The following is a 14,649-nucleotide window of genomic DNA, read 5'->3' as shown; positions in this document are numbered from 1 at the left end:
ATTCTTTGAGGGGACAATGAGGCACGGCTGTTTGGAGGTAGACCCTCTGGGCCTGACTTTGATCCATGAAGAACGCACCTGCTGTGCAGTCACTACTTCTCTGTGAGGGGCTCCACAAAGTCCATGGAAAATTCTCATTACCTGTTAATTCTAATTTTCCACAATTTCTTGAAGCCCAATTTTAAATACAATGCTATTATGATGTATAGTCATCGATGTAGCTGTCTCAAGTCATTAAAAAGATACTGTTTTGTTTCATTCTCCAAACATAAAACAAAATATATATTTCACAATATGTGAGTCAAGAAATTTTAATCCAATGAGAAAAATGTTTTCACTAATAAAAAACCCTCAGACACACACACACCAATTGCCAATTAGTTGATTTCAAGTGACCCTGTATGTGTCAGATTAGAACTGTGCTCCTTAGATTTTCTGAAAATAGATCACTAACCCATTCTTCTAAAATGTGTTTGGGTGGACTCAAACCAACAATCATTTTTTTCTGAACAGATTTTTTTGGTATATAATTCATATATCATACAATTCAATTTGCCAGTCACATAAAGATGAGTTGTATTGTCATCATCACAATCAGTTTGAGAACATTTTATTCATTTTTGTGTCGATTATTATTAGCTGCCCATTTTCCCTCAACCCATTCTGCCTTAACCCTAAGGAACCATTCATTCAGTTACTGTCTCAATAGATCTACCTATTATGGATTTCATATACAGAGAAACATTAAAAACAAACAAACACAAAACTAACAAGAGTAACAAAGTAAAGCAAAATTCTCAATCAAAGGAAAGCATAAAATATTAAAAATTAGAGCAAAGCTAAATGGATCACAAGGGAGATCAAATGATAGAGTGCTCAATTTTAACCTAACTGCATCTGCAACAATCTACTTTCCGATGCACCCTGCATGATAGCAAGGCCATTCACATCCCTAATCCCTGGTCAGAGGGGATTCACCAGCGGCTTAATCCATGTGGGTTTCCCTTTCAGTGTTTTTTTTTAAAACTTGAAGCAGCTTCAAAATGTGTCAATAGGGAAACTAAATGATAAGATGTTTCGCTTTCACCTAACTATATCTGCCATAATTGATTTCACAGTGCTCTCTGTCTCATAACAGGACTATTCAAGCCCTTAACTATGATCTGAGGGGATTCACCAGAGGCTTCATCCATGTGCGGACCCTGAAGATGGATTTGGGGCTTCCACAGCCTTCCACATGTTTATAATTTAAACTCTGATACCATTCCCTTCTTTAGATTTGGGTTTGATAATTTACAAGCTGGCATGCTTCTTCGATGTGGATTAAGTTGATGCCTCACTTATAGGGGTGCTTGTTTCAAGACAAGACTTCAATACTCCAGATGCTATTCTTTCTCATAGCAGGACATCATCTAGTTTCTTCACCACACTTTTCTGTAGCACTCATGTTTTCCGTGATCTTTTCATGAAGTTGAGCATTGAGCAGGGACATTTCATAAGAACTAAATGCTTTTAGACTGTTGCTAGACTCAAATACAAGCCAAAAATCAATTCATGCACCTATGGCTTATACATCTCTATGGTTAACCTTAGAGGTATCTTTGCCATTTTATGCTAGAGAACATTATCAATCATCCCGCTGGGACATCATTTCCACTTCCACTCCCTTCAAGTCAGTACTGACTCATGGAAATTCTACAGGAAAAGGTATAACTACTCTTGTGAGTCTCCAAGCCTGGAAATCTTCACAGGCGTAGAAAGCCTCATGCTTCCCCTGTGGATTTGGCCGCTGGTTTCAAACTAGTGACCTTGCTGTTAATAGCCCACTCTGTGACCACTATGGATTGATGTAGCGTCCCGACCAGTGGGACGCAAGAACAGGGCCCTGGAGGGAAAGGCGAACCTGGATGGAAGAAAGACACGGAGACGTGGAGCAAGACAAATGCTGATCAAGCTCTTCTTTTTGGCAAAGCTCGGGGTATATAAAGAGGAACTGGGAGGTGCATATTTTAATAATGTGTGCTGCACAACATCCAGTCCAACATGTATATTATAATGAAGCATAAGAATGTTAACCAATCAGCTGCAGGTTAAAAGGGCCTAATATGGTATGTCTGTAGTCCAATGAGTGCTTGGTATTTTTAACCAATGGGTGAAGGGTGGGGAGAATAACCAACCAAGGTCACGCAGCTGCACAACAGTCAAAGAACATTTGGGGGGAGACGGGAGGGGGCGGGTAACACAAACTGCAAGCTGTCTCAATATCTTTCCGTAGAAACAGACAGTTTCATAGAACAAGGAAGCTTTGGTGACTAAGATATCTTTAAAGGCATAACTACCTGCCAGTTATTTTCCACTAGGACCGGTCATTGTTTGAAGGACCTTGAGAATGTCTGCTAGGGCCGGCTCCCAACAGATTGATAGTGTCATTTGTTTAGATTATGGTATAGAATTTAGAACACTGTTGAGAAAAGGAAGTTATAGGCCAGCTCTGAACTGCAAATCATAAATTGTTGACTTGTTCAGGCTAAACTCTTAAATTATTAAACTGGATATTATTTACACAAACAACAGGGGTTGGTGGTAGGTCACATCTTTGACTGATCAATGACACTCATCTGCAACAGCAAAACAACACCTGTCAGATTAATATATGTCATAATGAAGCAAAGAGTGTATTAAATTGTGAGTACATTGTAGTTCCAGGTCACCATCCACTGGGCATTCTCAAGGCAAGAGATTAGAACCACAGTCCAACACTGCTTAGTCCTTTGCCCTTGGGCTAGTCGTTATCTGCACCTTCACAGATGAGGGGGTTTCAGGCTCCAGTCCAATGGCTACAGGTGAGTATTAGGTAAAGCCCAGTTCACTTAATGGAGTCTTCAGATAGAGTCCTTCTGGTGTGGCGTATGAGAGATGTTGCACGTATTGAAAAACCAGCAGTCAATAGTGGGTTCCCGACAGTCTTATAGAAACTTGGTAAAAAGTGACCAATTATGAATCTAGTACCAAGCTTATTCTCCCCTTGGTTCCACATAGATATTGAGAAATGGTTTTTCCCCCAATGGGAGTTTTCTCTTCCCTGTTTGTCTACCAACAGAGATGTAATTGCCTTGACTGAAAATACATGCCTCTTTTCCCCATCTTGACTTGGATTCCCAGTAAGATTTCCTTATCACTCTGTTGGGAGTGTCTGCAAACATCTTTAAGTTAACCATTTATACCATCTAGAGATATTTTAATTAATAATTACCTGATAACTCATGTGGGTTCTTGCATAGAGTTGGGTTGTTTGACTATCTGATAGCTATAGAAATCAACGAGATTCTTCTACTAGTCCATGATACTTTCAACATTCTTCACCAACACCATCATTCGAGAGCATCAATTCTTTGTCCTTCCTTATTCATTGTCCAAAATTCACATGATTGAAAATAACATGTCTTGAGTCAGGTGCATCTTAGTGCTGAAAATGCCATCCTAGCTCTTGAACACTTTAAAGACAGATGTCGTATGCAACAAATTTGCCCAGTACAATACATCTTGGCAGAAATAGAGCCATAATGCTCCTTAGAAGGCAGGATGACTAGACTTCATCTCAGCTACTTTGAACCTGTTGTTAAGAGAGTGTAGTTCTTGGGAAAGGCCATCATGCTTGGCAAAATACAGGTCAGGGCAAACGAGGAAACTCCTCAAGGAGAAGGGCTGCTACAACAATGGGTTCAACAGGAGCAATTGTGAGGATGGAGCCAGACCAGGCAGTATTTCCTTCTTGTTGTGCATCGGGTCAGTATGTACTGAGCTGGAACTGACTCAGAAGTGCTAACGAAACAACAACACACAAATCACCCGAGCTGTGTTCATATTCTCACTCACAGTATAAAGAAAGCTTGGTGTCCTCCTTTTCCAGGAAACCAACTTCATGGTCTGTGACAAGGGGACAAGGTCCTTTGACTTCATGAAAGAGGAGGATTGTGTTTTGTCTTCACACATGGAAGGACCATGGCATCTCTCAGTCTTTTGTTTATTGATTTTTCTGCCTGGGTGATTCCACCTTCTTCACCTCTTCACATAGCAGAGGCCTGGGGACTGTATGTATATGTATATCTTAGGCAGGAAATAGAGTCTTCATGAGTCTTGGAACAAGGGAGAGGAGGTTTGTTTCTGTGAGCTCTTTGGCCCCACCCTGTTCGGTCTTGGAAACACTGGTTATTGTAGGGTCGTTTTCTTGTCACGCTCACCTTCATCCCTGAGTTGTTCTTCTCCAAAGAGAGTGGTACAGACCAGCTGCAACAAAGTGCCCTCGCTTGATCAGTGGTTTTAGTTTGGAATCTGGTGCTAGTTTATGAAAACCATGAGAAGAAAAATGTTCCTGTCCTGGGGATTTTGTATGTTTTTCTGTCTCTTAGATTTCCCCCCTTAAAGTGTGGTTGTGAAAAGCAGATGTTCAGTAAAGCTGAGAGTTCTTGGAAATATTCATCTTTGCATGGTAACTCAATACCTCAGGGTAGTACTGTCTTTGGGAGCAAAATAGATCGGTTTTCATGCTATCATGGAATTGTAGCCATTAAATGGATGCAAAATATGACCTCTAAATTGAGCCTTCCTTCAAATCCACTTATTGTTTAAAGGGATCATGCATTCTCAATTAAAGATCTCCCCCTCCCACAAATCCTCCGCATATTTATTTTCCTCACTGAAGTTTATAAAAATACATATCTAAAAAATCAATATCTGCACTACCTACAACAAACTGGGTACAACATTTTCCTTGAACATTTCCTGGGTTTATCAACAATGGACTTTACCTCTAACAACTGTGTGTGCTGTGGGTTGGTTGAACATGTGTCGTTTCAAAGATATGTTGGAATCCTAAATGCTATACTGGTGATATAATCTTCTTTGGGAATATTGCTTTGTTATATTCATGATCCCACATCAGGGTAGGTTGTACCATAAACTCATTCACTCTTGTGAGATAGAAAATGCAGTTTGAGCACTAAAGAGGGGCAAGAGAGATGTCACATAATGACCTTTAGAGAATTGAAGAGGAACAACTCAAAATGACAGAGATCTTTCTCCAGAGTGCTCTCTCTCTCTCTCTCTCTCTCTCTCTCTCTCTCACACACACACACACACACACACACACACACACACACACGTTGTCTTAGAACCAGTGCCCTGAATATGGACTCCTGAACTGTGAGAAAATACATGTCTGTTCACCGAAGTCATCACATTGTGGTATTAATGTTACAGCAGCACTAAGAAATGAATATAGCTTCTGTATGTAATTTCTGGCCTTCATAGTCAATTCAACTCCTATTTTGGGTTATATCCTGGTGAATTGGAAATGTGCAGGATAGCAAGCCTCACCCAAGGTTGTCATGTGACCTTGCACCACATGGAAAGAGAACACATTCAAAGTTTGGATTGTGAAACATTCAAAACAGGGAATGTTTGTTCGTGTTATTGTTAGAGTAAGGGTGATACCCTGAAATCACCTTTATTTTCTGCCATTTGTATGTAAGATGTGTGATTAGTAACATTGATTTTAAGCTGACAAATAAATTTGAAACTAATCCTGCTCTAGCCGACACTAAGATTCATAACTGGCTTCTTGACTAGTAGGTAGCTAATAAAGTATGCCTATATAAGGAAATGATTCATGCTTTTCTTATTTTCATTACAAAGTAAATAAAAAGAAGTATTTTGATTGAGTTATCTTGTGATATTATCATGATACAGTACTGATAATTTCTTCCAAGGAAATAGAACAGCTGTCTTTACTTTCTTCAGAGTGATAAATAAGCAAACTTCCATCTTATATACTGTCATTCCTCAGATTTTTGCTTTCCAAAACATTGCCTTGAAATTTAATTAGAGCTGCATAAAATATACTCAGTATGCCAACTCCCAAGAACTTCAAACAAAACGGGGCTATGTTTTATCAAGATGCAAAATTTATTTCACTGGGTAGATTTGGCATCCTACTAATGTGCGTACTGGCCAGATATTTTTTAATAATCTAGTCTTTTTACTTCCTTCCTCTATGTTTAATCTGATATTTGTACATAAGGCATTGTGGCTGTCCACCTCTGAATGTAGGTTTGATAGGTTTTCTTTTCTTTTTAGCTTTATTATGTTGGCGTCTCGAACAAGATTGTGCTTGCTCCCATGTATTTTTTTGACTTATCACTTAATTTTCCATATCAACGAAATTGTATTGCCTTATCTTGTCCTTGTTATGCACAATTGGGTCAGTTCTACTTATAATAACCTTCTGTGTACGACAGAAGGAAACCATGCTTGGCTCTTCATCAGCTTCACACTCATTCCCATGTTTGAGCTCATTGCTGCAGCCATTGTGTTGATCCATCTTGTTTGGCGTCTTCCTCTTTTTCACCGACCCTCAACTTTACCAGGCCTGAGTCCTTCTCTAGGGATTCAAGCCTCCTGATACATGCCCAAAGTGCTTGAAGTGAAGTCACACCACCTTAGTAAAACTCGGCCTATACGGTTCACCAAAATAGAGTGCCAAGCTAAATGAGAAATAATTACTTTGATTAGGTATAGATGACAGAAAATTGAGGGTCTTGTGTGTTGAATGCTATAAGCTATGGGTGTTTGAGGTGCATAGACAATAAGGAGGGGAAGGAAATAACAGAAGGAAGAAGGGACAGAGATAGACGGAATCATTTTGTGAACAGTACGGGTACAATTTCAAAGAACAATTTATCGCAACCTTTTTTCTAGAGTCGGAGTTTATTGAGAATCTACTGAAAGCTCCTTCCTTTCTGATAAAAGCCACAATATACATATACACAAGAGATTTGCATGAAATTACTGTACTTGTCACTTCTCCCAAAGTCTCAAGCAAGAACACTAATGGGGGAGGGATTTCAGAGCAAAATGGAATGCGAATCATAATTTAATTGGGAGAAATCTCTACAAGAGTAAAAATACTATAAGATGGCAAGGGAAGGAACAAGCACAAAGTTCACGTAAAGGGAAAACAAGAGATTTGAAACAATAACGGTAAGATTCAATGTGAAAAAGAACTGCAGAGTAAATGTCTGGAAGATTTGTTGAATTACAGGGAATTAAACTGTCGAGAAGGTCTGGGATTTTTTCAAGACTCTCTCTAAAGGAGATGTAATTTTGACAGATCCTGAGTCTTCTTGGAACACTGACAGAAGCCCCCTCAGGATGCTGCAGTTGCTGACCACATCAGAATGAGCAGGCATGCAGTCCCTCTTGATAAGATGGATTTATTAAGGAAAGTTAGACATTTTATGTCACCTTGGCTTTGAGGTCTACTGAGACAGTGAAAAGGAATTCCAGATTAAATGGAAAGGAAATTCGGTTCAAACCTGATGGAAATGAACAATTTCAAATGTTCTTCAGTTACCCAGTCTAAGAGAACCATAGTTAACGGGAGGAATCTTCAACTGAACTGAATGCAGAACATTACACGCTGTGTGTTACTGTGTCCTAATCAAAAACTCAAAACATAACCCTGTATGTACCGTACTCCAACTTTGGATAAATGGTTTTGTTTAGCTGGACCCGCGACGGGCTAGTGGGTTATACATTGACTGCTAACTACAAGTTCAGTGGTTCAAACCCAATAGTCATTCTGTGGGAGAAAGAAGAGGCTTTCTATTCCCATAAAGATTTATTATTGCCTTGAAACCCAAATGGTGAAATGCTGCTTTGTCTTACAGGATCAGTATGCGTTAGAATGGATTTGATGGCAGTGTTTCTTTGTTTTGTTTTCTTTGTATTTTAAACATTATTTCTCTAGATTTTTCCCCTCCTCAGAAAAGCAACATAAAGTAAAAATGAAGGCAAACCAGTTGCTCACAGAAACCTATGCAGAGCGCGACCGGCTCCTTTAAGAAAGAAGAGCCAATCCTGTCCTTAGCAACAATTTAAGGATTATTTGAGAGCCATGAATATATTTTTACCAAAAAAATGAAATCACCATTATCTGAATACTACAAAGGGTACCCCACAAAGCTCGGAAACAGTTTTTCAAAGCTATGTACAACATTTCATTTTTTTTTTTACAAAACAACCTTATCACCTTCAAAGCTCTCTCCATGACACTCTCCACAGACTAAATGATCTCCATCATTTCCTTCCACTCAGGGAGCTGATTCCTGCGGAGGATTGACACCAATGGGAGAAGGGCCACATGCATCAGAGAGTTTTCCTTATTTTTCAAACCAATTTCTCCCTTCTACGCCTACTCTGAAGCTTTGGGTGTGTTGATTAACAATTTTAAGGAGAAGGATCTTATTGGTTGCATGAATTAGAAGAATGCCATTTCTCTCAGAGAAATCTTGACACTTGTGTGTTTCTTCCAGCAGTTGGAAATCAGTAATGCCAGTTAACTTTTGGAAAAACCACGCTGCATTTGTTTACTCTGTGTGGTGTGGAAAGTTCCTACGGCCAGCTTCAGCCACAGAGCATTCTATAAGAAGCACCGGTGGTTTCCAGATGAAGGCCAGTGGAGAGTGGTCTCCTCTGCTGCTTCAGGGAGCCTCTGAGGTTTTGCAGCACATTTTACGCCTTGGCACAATGAACCTGCTATGAGTTCTCTGTGCCTGGCTCTCTGTCTCCTGCCCCAATTATTACCTTCTTGTTTGGGTGACTAGAACAAATGGGAACATGTGTGGGATGAAAGAGTTGGTTCCAGTACTCTCTCAGTGCCTTGGGTCTTCCGTTGGGTAGATTCTTGCAGCATGAGGCTGGAAGGGCCAATTTGACAATCTCCCCCTAACCTCTGCATTCAATAGAAACCTGACTCTGTATATTCTTTAACCAGAGGCTGAGATTCCATAATGTCATTTATTGTTTTCTTCGATGGCATGAATTTTGTGCCAGAAAAAGTGAAGTATGCTTATTTCATGTATATGTAAAAGGAGTCACGTGCTGTGTATGCTTTGTTCAGTAGAACCATACTTAATCCTCACTTGGTTATGTGTGAACTAAGTCCATGATAGCTGTCCTATAGTATTTTAAATGTAAAAGAGTTAGTTAACCAAAACTAATGAAAACCTTTTTTCCCCTTCTAGATGTAACTTCCTGAAAAACCAAACCATTTCCAATTCCCTGGTGGTGTAGTGGTTACCCATCGGGTTGCGATTGCCAAGGTCCACAGTCCAAACAAAGCCACAAGGCATTCCACAAGGGCCTTTGAACTGCTGTAAAGTTACCGTCTCAGAAATCCACAGGGCAGTGCAACCCTATCCTAAAGGGTCGCGATGAGTCAGAATTGACTCAACGGCAGTGAGATAACAAGCCTATAAAAGGATTCTGAACTTGTAAATCTTTACTGGCACGGACAACCTCATCTTTTTTCCATGGGCCTGCTGGTAGATTTGAATTGCTGAGCTTGTGGTTAACAATACAATGCCTAGTCCATTGTGCCCCCAGTGTTCCATTTTATGTAGCATAGAGATCCTTTAATTAACTTGGTAGTTAGAATATTAAATGAATGCTGAAAGAAAAAGAAATTCAAACCAAAACCACAGCTATAAATCCACTCTACTGTCGATAGCATAGTGTCCAACCTAGGTTTTCTGGGACTGAGGATTTGAGAGCCAGTTATTTAGGAATAGCTGTTGTCCTGGTGGCATCAGGATTATGTATTGGGCTACTAATCACAAGGCCAGTAGTTTGAAATCACCAGTCCGTCTGAGAAAGGTTGAAATTTTCTACTTCTGGAAACAGTTGCAGCCTTGAAAACCCACAAGGGCAGTTCTACTGTGTCCTACAGGGTCCCTAGAGATCAGAATGGAATCAGTGGGAGTAAGGGTCCTTTTCTTTTCTTTTTTGGTTCTTCAATATGCATAAATATTGCTGATCATGTGCTGACTGTAGGAAATTACCAGTTCACTAGTAGTCTATGCAATTTCTTAAAAGAAGAAATCATCATATGCCTAAAATAGTTCCAATAGACATATTTAAAATGTGTTAAAGTATGAAAAACTGGAAATTTAATTAGAAGATAATAAATTGGATGCTCCATGGTTAATATAGTAGAATGAGAATCACTAATTCATTACTATGGTACATCGATCAGAACTTTTCTACCCATTATGTGTATTGTTCGAACATAGATAGCACCTAGAAATGGTAGCTTAATGTGATAGGTACAGTTCTATGATGGTCCGCACAATTCTCTCTTGTTGGCATATATGTCCAGTATGGTTCTCTCCGGTGAGTGTATGTGGCACTTGTGAATATGCTGGAAATATTGTCTTGCAATTACTGGCATTATATGTTCTTTGGAAAAGATGCAAGTTTTAAAATGTCATTCATCAATTGATTGTGTTAATCAAAGGACAATTGCCCCGGTGGCCTCCACCTAATGAGATCAACCCTTCACAATCAGTTCCAGATTTATCAAAGCAGATGTATGATCAGATATCTTCCTATCATATTATACTGTCAATAGGGATATGTGTCAGGTAATGTTTGGCAATTGCTAGCTGCTAACGTTCTGAGTTCTAACCCAAGGTACTGATGTTTGCACATTATCACATGAGTTTGGATAAGGACCCTGGATACAGAAAATGATAAAGCTGTGAGATTTTGACTTAGAGGACTCGGCTAACTCAACCCCACACTGCTGGCCCATGGAAACAGAAAAGAAAGCTATAAATTCAGAGAAGTCAATTACATAGAAAACAAACACATAATAGAAAATATCAATATAAGTTTACAATGTAATTTAATAAATCCCAATAAGATTAATGAAATATCAATGTCAAAGATACAAGTTATCTACCTTAGGAATAAAAAAATTAATTATTAGAATAAAAAAATCAGTCATCACTATATATGGTAGATATAGAAAAGATAATTATCTAGTTTCTTTGTGGTGTATAAGAGAAGTATCACAAGTGGGTGGCCTTAACAAACAGGAATTTATTTTCTCACAGTTTAGGGGGCTAGATAACCCAGGGTTCTGGCTTTAAGTGAAGATACACTGTCTGCTTGAGGAGTACAGCCTGTCCGACTTCCCCAGAGTTCTTCTCAGACTCTTTGGACAGCTCTACGTGACAGCTACTGTTGTTAATGTTAGGTGTCATTGGGTCAGTTCCAATTCACACCGTCTCCACGTGCGACAGAATGAGACACCTGTACGTCCTCACAGAGCTCCTATATTTTAGCCCGCAGTTTCAGTCACTGTATCAATCCATCTGCTAAGGGCCTTCTTCTTTTTCCCTGTCCTCTACTTTACCAGGTATCATGTCCTTTGCCAGGGATTGCTCTCTTCTGAAAACATGTCCAAAGTACCTGAGACAAAGTCTAATTAGCCTTGCCTCTAAGGAGCATTCTGGCTGTATTTCTCCAAGGCAGATTTGTTTGTTCTTTTGGAAGTTCATGGTACTTTCAATGTTCTTTGCCAGCATCATAATTCAAATGAATCTATTTTTCTTTTGTCTTCCATATTCAATGTTAAACTTTCACATATGTATGACAGATTGAACACACCATGACTTGGGTCTTAGTCTGCAAAATAGCTTCCTTCTTTTCAACACTTTTAAAGACCCATGTACAGCGGATTTACCCAATGCAATAACATTATAGCTACCTTTCCAAATTTATACTTTCTTGTTTCTGTGCCTAATCTGCTCCTTCGAAATCTCAAAAAAATGATTGCTTTAAGACACATCCTACACTTGTATGGCCTCATTAGCACAACAAAACTCTATTTCCAAAAAGATATAATATTTACAGGTACTGGTGTTAGAATAACACGTATTTTCCATGGACACACTTCAATCCATGAAAGTAATCTTTTACCAATAATATTTGTAAATGTAACTAACAAGTGTAAATTCTGAAAAAAAAATTTTTAAGTATACAGAAGAAACGAAAAATATAAATAAGCTCATGATCTAAGAAATTGAATCTGCTATTAGAAACTTTTCTAGAATAAAACGAATAGTCAACACGGTTTCACTAGTGAAATATTTTGAATGTGCAAAGAGAAAAATCAATCTTGGAAAAATATTATACACAGAATAGGAAAAGAAAACACTTTTTGGGTTTTATGAGGGCTTAATAACTTGGATCCCAAAATCTGACAGAATATGACCAGACGGTAGTAACAGATTGATCATTTTCATGATAATATATGCAAAATACATGAAAAATATTAGCAGAAAAATCTGGTAAGATACATAATATATTATGCCAAAACAAGATTTATTCTGGGTATGGAAAATTATTTAATTTGGGGACAATTATAAATATTATTCAATATTATTCAAAATTCAATAGTATTAGAAAATTGTTTAAAGTGTAAGAGTTTTTTGTTAGGTGAAAATTTTTGACAAGATTCGATATTTAATATTGGCACAATAGAAAGATAAAGAAATTAAAAAATCACTTAATTTCCAAAAAAATTTATCTAGAGAGAAACTGGTAAACAAGAGGGTTTCGTGCTTTATATTTTTAAAATTTATTCCCACCTGCCACAGACATGAGCGAGGCGTGATTACTCACAGAGCCACAATTTGGAACATAAAACTATGTCAGAACAAGTACCCTCAGTACTGGCAGGAAATGCGCTGCCAGCGTTCTTCCATTCCTGCCATCCGACCTGTCTCCTTCGGGGCAATTCCAATTCAGGCAGCCCGAGGTGTGTTGGAGTAGAATGGTTTTCCATCAGTTTTCAATGTTCAATTGGAAAGATCACTAGCTCCTTCTGCGACTGCTCTTGGCCAACCCCCTCTTATTCCCCACAGCTTATTCCCTTGCATATTGACCAAGGTAGAGACCTTCCTTTTGGGCCGATGTCAGATGGCCTCCCAGCACAGTCTTGACTGGTGGGTGAGGATGGCAGTGGTGTGGGCTGGAGGTTGTCGTGGAGGCAGGAGATGAGTTACTGCAGGGAATGAGCGGGGACACTGACCTCAGTGCCATGTCCTAAAGGGTCACTGGGAAGCAAAATCCTTCACATTTTAATTTATTTTCAAGTTATTCTTAGTAAAAATTGCTCGTTAATATTTGTAAATATAAGACGTTTTTATACATTTTCCTTATTTTCTTCTCTTTTATCATTAAAATCATAGCTACTATGATTTTTAGTAAAAAGACACTGTTTCTCAACATCAAATATTGCTTCAACTTCATAATGCCAACTATCACTAAATTACATTCACAGAAGAGCAATTCCTTTTCAGAGAATCAGTTCTTTCATGTATAAATAAATATGAACTCATACCCTGCACACTATTTCTGCTTATAAATCGAAAATGTCTTCATTATGTTATCAATTACTGAACTCTTTCATTGTAATATTAAATGCAGTTGGGAAATTTCATAATTGGAAAATGTAATTCAGGAGGTGATCCGAAGCTGTTGTTCCTAGCATTAATATTACAATATAATTATAATGGAATAAGTCTCAGTTGATTGTGGTTCTTCCCAGAATATTATGAAACGAGAACACAATGGTTACCTGATAAAGTCTAATAACAACTTGAGATATGATAGCTGTGATTTCAATATAAAGTCGTATTGTGTTCTATTGTAAATGTTTATATTAGGGGAAAAACATTCAGGATAAAAATGGTTGTTTATACACATCAAAGCATTTTATGGTAAAGTAGAATTGTTATCTAATGGCTATGTGTTCAGAAGCAAGTGCTACCTCTTTTAGAGATTACTTGAAAAATCATGGAAGCTCTTGGAAGCAACAGTCAAGAGATCAAATTATGCATTGCATTCAGTAAAATCTGCTGCACAAGACATCTTTAGAGCATTGAGAAGCAAGGATGTTACTTTGAGGACGAAGGTGCCCCAGGGCCAAGCCATGGTATTTTCAATTGCCTCATATGCATATGAAAGTTGGATATTGAATAAATTGGATATTGGATATGAATTGGTCAGCCAAAGAAGAATCAATGTATGTAAATGATAGTTCTGAATAATTAAAGTTCCATGGACATCTAAAAGAATAAACAACTCTGTCTTGGAAGAAATACAAACAGAATTTGCCTTAGAAGTAGGATGGTGAGACATTGTCTTCTGTGCTTTGGAGACGTTATCAGGAGAAACCACTCCCTGGAAAAGACGTCTTGCTTGTAAAGCAGAGGAATATTGAAAAAGAGGAAGACCCTTGTAAAGATGGATTGACAGTGGCTACAAGGATGGGCTCAGACTTAAGGCAATGGTCAGGATGGTGCAGAGCTGGGCAGTGATTTTGTACATAGGACACTATGAGTCAGAACCGTCTTGATGGCCTCCAAAAACAGTCACAACAGAGAAAACTATCATGATCTGGAAAATATAGTTACAGAAGAATGTGATGTTCCTAACCAATCATTTTCTTCCCTAATATTCTATGTGCTAAAACCTTTTAATACATTCATACACTTAAAATAGTTATTTTAGAAGAACCTTAAGAATATAGTCACAGTTTTTCTTCATATAAATTAGAACAACTTTTTAAAAAAATCGTTTTATTAGGGGCTCATGCAACTCTTATCACAATCCATACATACATACATCAATTGTCTAAAGTGCAATTGTACATTCATTACACTCATTATTCTCAAAGCATTTGCTCTCCACTTAAACCCCTGGCCTTAGGTCCTCATTTTTTCCCCTCCCTCCCCGCTC

This window comes from Echinops telfairi, unplaced genomic scaffold (genome assembly GCF_000313985.2).
Source record: "Echinops telfairi isolate 266 unplaced genomic scaffold, ASM31398v2 ScPeMD7_33;HRSCAF=127, whole genome shotgun sequence".
Classification (NCBI taxonomy): Eukaryota; Metazoa; Chordata; class Mammalia; order Afrosoricida; family Tenrecidae; genus Echinops; species Echinops telfairi.
The sequence above is the reverse complement of the archived record's forward strand: the minus strand, read 5'-3'. Positions refer to the sequence as shown.